Source organism: Zonotrichia leucophrys, chromosome 3 (genome assembly GCF_028769735.1).
Source record: "Zonotrichia leucophrys gambelii isolate GWCS_2022_RI chromosome 3, RI_Zleu_2.0, whole genome shotgun sequence".
NCBI classification, from domain to species: Eukaryota; Metazoa; Chordata; class Aves; order Passeriformes; family Passerellidae; genus Zonotrichia; species Zonotrichia leucophrys.
This window is the reverse complement of record NC_088172.1, coordinates 22943794-22955248: the sequence shown is the minus strand read 5'-3', so window position 1 is coordinate 22955248 and position 11455 is coordinate 22943794.

Genomic DNA, 11455 nt, shown 5'->3' with positions numbered 1-11455 from the left:
TGATATTACTGCTTTTTGTTAACTGTGATCTCTTTTCACTGTAGTATGTTTGTGTTCAGTTCTATTCCTGCAGTCAGATAGCACACTATGTGAGAAATAGTGGTAAAATGTAATCTACAAGATTAATTTCTCAGACTTTTAGTAATGTCCATTGAGAGACCATGCTAAGAAAGCTCTTTTTTTCCATTTTCAATATATGGAACCTTGCATAGAGATAGCAAGGCAGAATTTGACTCCAGTTGCAGTCCTGCTTCTAAACATGCAGGGTGAGAATCTTCAGGTGCTGTAAGTCAGTGGAGCACCAGTGTGCACATTGAGCCCACACCAGTTTTCATGACAAATGTTCGAGAGGTCAGTGCTGGCTTGCACCCCTATAGTGTCTGCTATGGCAGCTTAAAGATCTCTGAGAAATATCCCTGCTGTAAAAGAGCAGAACATGATTCTACTTGGAGAAATGATCCACTCCAGGTGGATCCACAATGATACACTTCCTCATCTTCCTTTCAGCAGATGCATAATTAATGTTACATAAAGGAACGTGCTTCTGTTTTATTCCAAGGCTCTGGCTTACATAGCACGGAGGGGGCAGTTCTAATTTTCCTTCCACTGCCCCATGTTTGTAGCACACCAACCCCATGGCACCAACAGAGCAATGTCTCATTAAAAAAAAAACAAACTTGAGTTGAACTCATCCTATAGCATCAATCCAAATAATCATCATCAAATCATCACAGGTCGTTTGTGTTGGAGAGGACCTTTGAAGGTCACCTAGTTCCAACTCCCCTGCCACAGGCAGGTCCAACTCCCCTGACACCTTCCACTAGACCAGACTGCTCCAAGCCCCATCCTACTCTTGAGTATTTCCAAAACTTCTCTATCTTCACAATGACCCCATGCTAAACCTTTTGCACTTCATCCCTTAGCTATAGGAAATACTGTATTAACAGGAAGTAATCAACATAAATTGGGAGCTGACTGAAGTTAACAGGAATCCTATCAGTACCTGCCCAAACACATTTGGGATGAAAACCTATAGTATGAAAAGTCAAAGGCCTTTTTCTTGTTTCTCACTGTATGCCCCATGCCAGCTCTCCCAAACTGTCAGAAGAGGCCTGTGCTTGCTGCCCAGAGAAGGACAAGGATAATGATGCAGTCTGCCTTTTTCTGGAAATACACAGAACACTGGGATTTTCCTTTAAATTTGCAGGCTTGCCTACATTCAAAGGAAAATCTCCTTACTGAAGTATCAGAGTTACAGGAGCTGCAAAATTTCTGCCCTTCTGTGTGTAACTCTTTCCATTCTGAAAAGGGCAGTGAGATTTCAGTGGCATGGTATTGGGAAAGAGAGAGCTTTCCAAAGAAGTTTCTTTGTGTAGAAAATAAAAGGGAAAGGAAAGAATATGCTTTGGCTGACACAGCTGCTTTTAAAAGGGATCTCTCTGCCACATGCAACACATCTGAATTGTAGAATATTTTCTGTAAGTGCAGATGTTACCAGAATCTGACTTACATGCCCAAGAACTCTGAAAGAATAGTGCTTGGCTGTTTCAGGAGAACTTTGATCAAACAAGGGATTGCCTCCATGCCTTTTGAAGTCCAAGCCTCTGAAATTGAGTCCTGACTGCCAGGATCCCCTGTGCTGTGCAAACTGCTCTCTTCATTCACTACTAATGCCTCCCCTGCCTGATGGAGACACTCTTTTCTAATAGGCATCAAGTGATATACTGACATCCTCCCCAATATTAAAGACAAGGGATACTTTCAACTCAGCTGTCAATATTCACCCCCTTTTGTTCTATTTCCATTAGGAAGACAAGTCAATAATGAAATTACAAGTTCCTTTGCTGTTATCCAGTGCCTTTGGGACCAGCAAGGGCTGCTTCCCCAAATGCAGCAGGAATCAACCAACAGAAATAAATTATTTTCACACTCTTAAAAAACCCTTCTTGACTGGTACTCCCCAAAAAGCTTTCCATGCTGCCAGTGATCATGTCCCTGCCTCTCCAGAGTGTGGAGCAGGGACTCTCATGACAGCATCACCCATGCCAGCACTGCACACAGGGCTCTGGCTCCTGCTCTTCTGGCACCTTTTGAAGCCTGTGCTGTTGACCACCCTCAGACAAATGCCTCAAATACTTTCATGAACTTGTCACTTTCCCTATGTGCCCCAGACTTTGTTAGATTCTCTTTCACAGGCAGCTGATTCTCTTGACAGCTGGACTTTATGATCTTAGAGGTCTTTCCCAGATGTAATGGTTATATGATTCCTGCATTATAAGAATCTTCTTTCAGATCCTTAAAAATGTTTTATCTTAAAATCAAACTTATCTTCCCAGTTTTCCTTGTTTCCTGGGCTCCATACAATGATTCTTATTTACCAGCTCATTTTCCCACATACTTCCTAGCATATTTATTTTTATCCTGAAAAGGGCAGCTACATCAGCATTTCCCGCTATACCAGCTCTAGCACCAGAAATTTCTCTTCAGGAGAGGATCCCATCCTGCTTTCTCCTGCTTGTCAGTTCTTGCATTGGAGACCCTTGTGGAATCTGGAGTAGCAATGGCCTATGGCACTGGAGACATTCCCACACACACAGGAGTCCGTTGCCTACATCTACCCTGCTTTCTTTTACCCTCATTGCTTTCTGCTTTTTGGGTTTTTTCCCATCTATTTCTGAAAAACATTTCAGCCATCCTGCAGCACAGGAAGAGTAGTGCAAGCTCAGGTGCATGAATTAAAGCACAGGAAGAGGCAGTGGAGGTGCCCAGGTGAGCAGCCCCCTCAGGCCTCCCCTCCAGGGCAGCCAGGTCACCACAGAAAGTCCCCTGCAGAAAGGACACAAGCCTGTGGAAGGTGGAGGTGCCCAGGTGACACAGAAAGGACAGAAGGACAGAAGCCCCTGGGAGCTGCTCAAACTGCAGCTGGTGGCTCCTGCAAGCCATGCTGACATTGCTGAGCTGTGTGCTCTGCTGGGCTGCCATGGGCCCCGGCTGCCACGGGCCCCGACTGCCACACCCCACACAGGCGTGGCCTGGGCCCAAAGGCTGTGTGAAAAGCAGGGACAGGGCAGGGATTGTCCTGCTGCCACAGCCAGTTCCTAAGGGAACTGCCACAGCCACATCACTGGCTTTGCTGGGGCAAGGCCACCCGAGTGACAAGGGCAGAGCCAGGGTGTGACACCACGGAGGGGACAGCGCTGCCCCAGGGGTTTGGGGTGAGCAGCCCTCCCTGCCAGGGAAGGCAGCTGCACTCCTGCACACAGGGGAGGCTGCTGGCAGCCCCAGGGCACCAGGAGGTGGCACAAGGGCAGGCTGGGGGCACCAGTTTCTCTTTTTACCCACCACACGCTCAGGGGTGGGGCTGATGTCTCACCCTTACTGCTCCTGCCTGATGGGGCAGATTGCAGGCAAACACTGCAGGGCACTGCCTACGTGCAGGCACAATTCTGAACTGTAAACTGGTTTAAAGCAAGACTCTCTGCTGGCTTTGAGGGCCATTAAGCTTGATTTACTCAAGGCTCTCTATACTGATACAGGGACAGAATTTTAAAAGAGGATTTCCCATAAAGCATATACCGTTTTCATTCTATACCTGCCGAGCAATGTGACATTTGGAAGTCATAATTTTGAAAACAATCCAGATATTTAACTAAAGAAGTAGCTTCCAAAATTCATCATCCTTAAAGAGTCCAGGCTGCAGGAATACATGGCAGAATTCTGAACCTACCTGCAGCTTACACCAACACCCCTTTGTGCAGGATAGGAGCAAACATAAAGTGCTGCCACTGCAGGCAAATCAATAAAATAAACCATATAAAGAAAACAAACCACCAAATCTTCCTCAAGACACAGCTGTATGACTAATGCTAGACTTTTTGATTTTAACAGTTATTCGATCTGAGAGCATGTCCTTGCAAATAATTATGTGCATTACTCAAAAATTAGAGCTAAAAGTAATTTTGCCTTAAATAAAGGTAACTAAACTGCCAGCTCTGTTGGGGTAACAGGGCTGGGCACTGTTAGGTTATAGACACAGTCCTGCCCCAAAGAGCCTAGAATCTGTGGGCAGGCAGATGATTGCCAGTGGAAGGAGCACAGGGAAACAAAGAGAATGTATAGCTTGGCATGCAAAGCAATGCTCTCAGCTCACTTACAGTCAGACTGTTTCCAAATTTTTGTAGGCATTGCAGCAAAACAGGATGTAAAGGAGGGATGTGAAGATGATAAAGGAATTTTAAGATGGTAAGGGAGGCAAGGAACAGGAGCAATGTTAGTTGTATTGTTGAGTTACACAGTAGTATCTTCACAAAGCACAAAATAAAGGAGATGAATTGGAATATGTTGATGACAGAAGTAGGAAATGCCATCAATAAAAGAAGACTGCAATGCTGTGTAGATGAGCTATATAGACTGCAGAGTTCAGTCCTCAAAGTCATCTAAGGTTACAGATACACAGCAGCAAGAGATTTGTGTTGCTGAGGCTTACGGAGTCACCATTGAAGTAAACTATTCATTTATTTCCTGCTGAGCACTGACTCCTGCACTTCCCACAGCTCCACTGCCAAGCAGTCACTCCTGTGCTTGCAGCCTGCCTGCCCACAGTGCTTTGATGCCATTGAGGGACAAAAGAATAGAAACTGACAAAAATGTCATTGCAAAATAATAGGAAAAAATCAAATTCATTACAGCTGGGGAGAAAGGAAAAATTCTTTCATGGAAGCAAATTTTATCAGAAGATGCTGCAATTTGTATGTGTGAGAAACTACAGGGGGGGAAGATCTGGAAGTATTTCCTAAGCAAAGGCAGGTAAGCATTACTGTGGCTGGAAAAGCACAAAGGTACTGCTCCAGAGCTTACCTGGAACCCAGTTCTGTCAAGCAGGGCTGGATCTCTCTCATGTAACTCCAGATAAGGCTCACACAGATGCCTGCCTTGGAGCTAGTTGCTCTAAATTCCCATTCCCATTTACCTATTTCAAGTGTTTATGTTAAGATCAGGGCAGGAAGTGACAATAGTACAGTGAGTTGGTACAAACTGCACCCCACTGATTACAGCAGGACAACCCAAAATGAAGCTCTTATGAAAAATGGCTTTTAAGATGACCAAAGCAGATTAAAGGCATATATTACAAGAAAAATCTATGCTTAACCTCACAAAAGGAGGGTCATGAAACCCTTCCTCTGAGATACTGACAAGCAGTGAGGATGTCCTCAAGCACTGATTTTTGCCTCACTCCCCAACTGCTGCATGTGGTCAATAGCCAAGTTTCATCTCCCCTCACTCAGTGGAGATCTGCACAGAGGGAAAGCAACACTAGTAGCATTAAGTGACCATAGTAAAGTCAACATATGAGAAGGCTGAATAGAAGGCTTTGCATAAACAATTACTATTGACCTGACAGGCAACTACAAACACCTTTGGGGGGATGATCTCCAACATCCCAGAACAGTCATTGCCCTACAGAACTGACAGCCACTGATCCAAGAGCCATCAGTGGGATGAGCACATTTGCTGTCATCTTTTCTCTAGCTCAGGTGTGTAGTAGTATAGATGAATTTATTCATTTCACAAGTGAAACCAAAATGAAATAAACAAAACAAACACAAAACAACCCAACCCAAACCCACAAATAGAAATGATGGGCATTTCTCAAAGGTCTGAAGACCTTAATAGAAGCTAGCATCTTTTGAAAAGGTGCTGCTGCACTCATGCCATTGGCAACTTTATGTTAGGGTCTATCTTAATGCATTGAACAATTTTGCAGAACCTGTAGGTTGGACTGCAAGAGAAAAGTGTTCTGTGATGCCATGGGCAGGAGAAGCTTACCTGCATCTGCTGTGCAAGACATCGCATCACAGGCACCTTCCTGTTGTCTCAACACACACTCCTGAGCAGTTTAAAGTGCACAGCAGAATTACAAATGTCTTTTTGGAGCAACAGCTTTATGCCTTGCTTCTTCTGTAGTGGGTTCAGAGGTCAAGGAGCACAACATGCTATGAGAGAAGCTGGAACACTTGGCCTGAGGGCTGTGCTCGCTGACCTGAGAATCGTCTGGGTGCATGCTGCTGGACAGACTCACCTAGGGGTGTTGTTCTGGGAAGGCTCATATCTGGCAGGCAGTGGACAGACTTCCAGCACAGGTCCAGAGTCCCAGCTAACCCTGGAAACAGTAAAGAGCTCCCTTTTCCTCACAAGTGCAATGCCCTGCCCTGTCATGTCCCAGGATTCAGCACACCCACTCTGTGAGCAGGGTAGAGCACTGAAGGACATGCAGTGCAGTCCTGCCAGCTTGTGAAGAAGGTGGGATCATCCTTTTACATAAAGCCATTTTTCAGCTACCAAGGCGCTGCTGATCTGATGTGGGAAGCCTATGGCACCCCTGTGGATGTATCTGGATACATGAGTTGCAAGACACATCATTACTAAAGACCACATGCACTCCTCTGTGTGCACCACTTAGCTGGTTTTAATCCATCACAGTAGATTATTCCTTGCTCTAAAGGAGTGACATACAGTGGCTGCTATTTTGCACAGAAACAAGGCATTAGGCTCTTTCCTGTGAACAGCCTGCAATTTCCCATCTGCTTAGGAGCAAAGAGGGGCAAGCTTGTTAAGGAGCAAGGCATGTTCTCTCGTTCTGCTCTACTCCCCAAAGTCCACTAAAATGGGTATCTACATCAAGACACCCACCAGATACTGGTTCCCATGCCAGAATGAACATGTGTTCCTGGCTGGCCATGCACAGTGGGTGTTTTTCACTGTGAGAGCTGGTATGAGAAATTTTATTACAATCTGTGATGAGAACTCTTCATGTCGTGTCCTTTGCTGCTTCTGTGGCTGATGAGACTAAAAGCTGGATTCATATTCCAAGTCCTCATGGATATCCCTCATTCCATCTGCAGGGGGTTCCAAGTCATGCCAGATTTCATCACAGCACCCTGGATATCTTCTGCATCTTGATACACAGTGCACAGATACTGACCAGTGTAACCATTGTAACCTGCCCACTGCACATGCACACACAGCCCAAGGGCCTTGGAACCTGAATATGTTTGTAAAAAGCTGTACAGATTATTCTGTAAGTGCTGTATTGCTGCAAGGAAGTTTTCTCATGAGTAAAACTGCCCATAAGCAGATGCAAATGTAACCAACTATTACACAGGGTTCTCTCTCCTCGTGTGTCCCACATTGCAGCCCTGTTACACACAAACCAAGGGTCACACAAGTGAGGGAGCTCAGCAAGCAGCCTTCTGACATGTATCTCCAGGTATGTGGTAAGGCAAATGGGGACAGGAGGCTGGGCCTTTCATTCCATGCCTGTGAATGCCTGGATGGCTTGCAAAGAACTGCCCTATTTTGTGTGTGTGTGACCAACCCTAACATACAGCATGCTGGGCTTTTCTGGAGCTTAGGGATATGTTTCATTTGTTTCACAGCACAGCCACAGGGTGAAATTATGGCTGCAGTGGGGATATCTGGGTACCAGGACTCTGGAATAGGATTCATCTAAGAAGGATTCATTCTAAGAGGACACAAATACATTCAAAGTGTGACCACAATTTTGGTTCTAATTCTAAAGCACTGTTTTACAATAGAAGTACAACTTCAGCCAGTCATTTTGTTGTTACCTCTCTGTGCCCTTCAAACAAAATTTTCAGACAATCAAGTTGTCTAAGTTGCTATATTCCACATGGCTTTATAAACTGTGAGTAATGAATTCTACAAAAGCACTTGTTCCACCTTCTAAACAACCCTGTACAATCTCTTTGGAGGGGCTGGAAATTTTTCTTCACGTGATCACTGTTAAAATGATGAGATGTAGAGCTATTATGAAAATATAGAATTTTACTGATATTCACCATTCCTGAATTAGAAAATGGGTCTAAACATCCAGAGGTTGTAAAGTCTTCCATAGTGGGATCCTAGGAAATTTTCTTGCATTTAGTGGCAATGCATATCTAGGTTGGTAACATCCAAAAATGGTTTCTGATTTAGAAACTGTAAATGCTTTGATTAATCCTGGATACATTTTGCAGAACACTGTGTGTCTCCAATGCAAAAGGCTAGTGAATTAATTCACCAAAACCACAAAAGGTCTGTAAATTCCCTTGTAAGACTTTAAACTGAAATATAAGAAGATATAAATTACTTGAGCTTTCCAAGTTTGACAGAAAATCTTTCAAAGCTTTAAATTAAATCACATAGCTCTAGTGGGATCCTTGCTAGCTGAATTTTTGTTCTTGCATTCTTTCTGGTATGTTCCCTTGTTTTGGTTCCTTGCAATTGCCTTCACATTGCTGATTACATATGGTTCTCATTCCTTGCAGTCTGCTGTCCAGTTTAAATGTTCTGATCCCTTAAACAGACATCTATTGGTTCTGGCATGCCATTGTACAACATAGCTGTGGCTATTTAACACTATTTGTAGTCTATTTTTAGGCATAATCCTTGTAAAGGTACATGTCTTACGTTGTGAAGTCTCAAGCTGAACACTGCAAGATTCTTTCCTCAACTTCATAGGGGGGTAAAAAAAATCTATGCAATAAATATGAAATAAAGCATGACAAATGCATTAATCCAAAAAGCACTACTTCTATAATATTTATTTTTTCATTAGGTGTTTTTTATTTTGATGTTGTGAATGTCTGACTGTGAGGCTAAGCAGAAATTACTGGAACAGAATTCAAATCATCTGGGAGTGGAAAACAAAATGAGGGTCAGAGCAGTGAGCATTTGTACTAAAGTAGGATCCACTTAAGTAAGATCACTGATTCAGAGATCACAATTCCCAGAGCACAACCCCAACAGCTCTCTAGGACCAGATGGAATTCACCCAGGAGCTGTAAACCAACTGAAGGATGAAATGACGCCGCCGTGAGCCGCAGTGTGAAACCTCTCCCTGGGAATCCTCTGGATCAGGGATGGGAAGGTGGGGAAATGACTGACTGGTACAAAGGATTCCAGGGGTGATCTGAGGAGCTACACATGAGTGAACATGATGTCCTTGTTCAGCAAATTAGTAGAAGCCACTGCAAGGAAGAGAATGAGCAGACACATGGAAAAATGTATTGAGAAACACTCCATTAAGCATCCGTAAAAGAGGACATCACAAGCTGACTGGCATTTTCCTGAGGAACTGGCAAATAAGCAAACAAGGTGTGTTAAAGTACATTTTTACAATTAGATGGAGAAAAAGAAAGTCCTTAAAAAGGAAGTGTCATGAGCTAAGAAGATCTTAATTTAAATGAATAAGCAATTTAAAAATTTGGGAAAAAAAGTAGGAATGTGGTTTTCCCACTGGAAGGAAATCACCAACACAATCCTTTGGGACTTTTTGCCAGGATCTGTGCTACTCAGCAAAGTCTTAAATGACCTGGAAAAGGTGATGAATAATGGGAGAACAGAGACTGCTGATTCCATTACAGTTATCACAGGGATTAAAATCAAAAGCTGACTGTGCAAAGCTGCAGAAAAGCACTATGATCATGCACAACTTGAGATAAAATGGCAGATAAAATTCCACATAGGATATCGCAAAATGGTGGGCATAATTACATAAACTGATAAGTTCTGTTCATAAATTAAAAAATGATACCATGAAGATGTCAGCTCCAAACCCAGTGAGGGGTCAAAAAAAGCAACTAAATTATTTGAAAAGGACTAGAAAACAAACCAGAGCACACTTCAACAAATGTGTGGTGAACCAGCAGTTTTAATAACATGGGCAGTTTTTGTTCTCTCATCTTTGAAACTATGAATCAGACTTAGAGAAGTTACAGGAAAGAGCAAAAAAGGTACAAAGAAAAATAGAAAAAGTTTCTTTATGGAGAATCTGCAAACAGGCCTCTTCAAGCTGTATGTGTCCTTCCACTCTTCTTTCCTGCTTCCCTCCTTCCTGTGGATGGAGTCCTCTCCCTCTCATGTTACTGTGCTGTTACCATAATTTCCATAGTCTTCCCAGGCAAATCAAGGGTCAAAATACAACCTGTTGGGATTTTCTCTTCAAACTCAGAGGTGGGCTCCTTCCATCTTCCCATACTCCTTCTCCAAAGCAAAAAATTAATGTGGATTCACTGCACTAAGATACAAAGGTAAAAAAACAAAAACAAAAACAAAAACAAGTCCTTTGAGTTTTTTACCTCTTTCCTGCATCACAGCCTTGTCAACAAGATTTTTATGGATTAGCAGATGCTGACTTCTCCAGTTTGGATGCAGAGACTGCTTTAAGAGCAGAGCTTCTCCATAAGTTAAGAATTATAGTGGCAGATTCTCCCACCTGGAGGTTACTTTCAGAGCTAACTGTAAACTCCCCCCACTTCACAGCTTATAGAAATCTCAGTCCTCTGCTTTTCCCTGATGGTGAGGTGGTACCACTCTTAAAACACATTTCACTCTTGCCTCTCATGTAAGGGAAGCTGGAGTCAACTTCATTTGAAAACCAGAGCAAAGGTACAATTGCCAAGGGATGCACATGCGCTGATTTCTTAATCTTCAAACTTACCTCTGACTAGTTTGAGTCAGATGGAAAATCTCTCCAACTTCAGAGATGTGTTCATGGATTCCCACCCATTTGAGTGGGACAGACACTCAGTTACTGAGAAACCCACTGCTTCGGTCCTTGGATCACACCTATTCAAAGACCTGAGCATTTCAGTTCAGGAGGAATGGGACTCATTCCCATTCAGGAGTTCAGGAGGAATGGGTGGGGAGCTGCCTTTGTATAGGTTCTACAAAGACTTTCCATGAAGTGCAGATCAGTGCATTCCTATGAACTTGTACACAAAAACCTTTCCCTGCTAGAGATAATTTGTTTTTTTATAGTGTCTGTAGAAGTGTCCAATTATACAGATTACACAGATTTCTCCTTTGCTTGGTTCCCTACAGCCTGAAGCACTCATCTTCGCTAACTTAGTGTCACATATTTTTGTGGGCATCAGAAGCCCAGTGGAAGGCTGAATGTAGCCCTGTAGAAAGAAGATTGCTAGTCACTATAAAAATGCAAAGCACAACCAAGAGAGGGTGCTTTAATTTCAGATAGACAGCTGTAAAATTGCTTAGCAAAGATAGTTGGAAATTTGCTTGTACCTCTTCCCAATTGCAATGCAGAGGTGAATGGCTGTGTGCTGATAAAGCCATCTGTCTTGTGGGTGCCTGGAGGAAGCCTCTGCACCAAAGCAATATTGCCAGTTTTACAGTTAATATCCTGGTGCACAATGCTCTTGAGCTGAGAGCTGGATTGCAGACATTTCTGCTGCCTCAGGGCATCCCAGAGCACAGCACCCCCGTTGTAATGACTCTTGTTCAAAAGCTCAGGCTGCAGGATTGGGAAGGGGATGAGGAATGCTGCAGGGCATAATGCATTGCCAGCACACCAATCCATGCACTGAGGTAATATTGAGGTCCATGGACTCAGGTTTGAAGCCAAAGAAGAGAAAGAATAACTGTCAGTAGAATG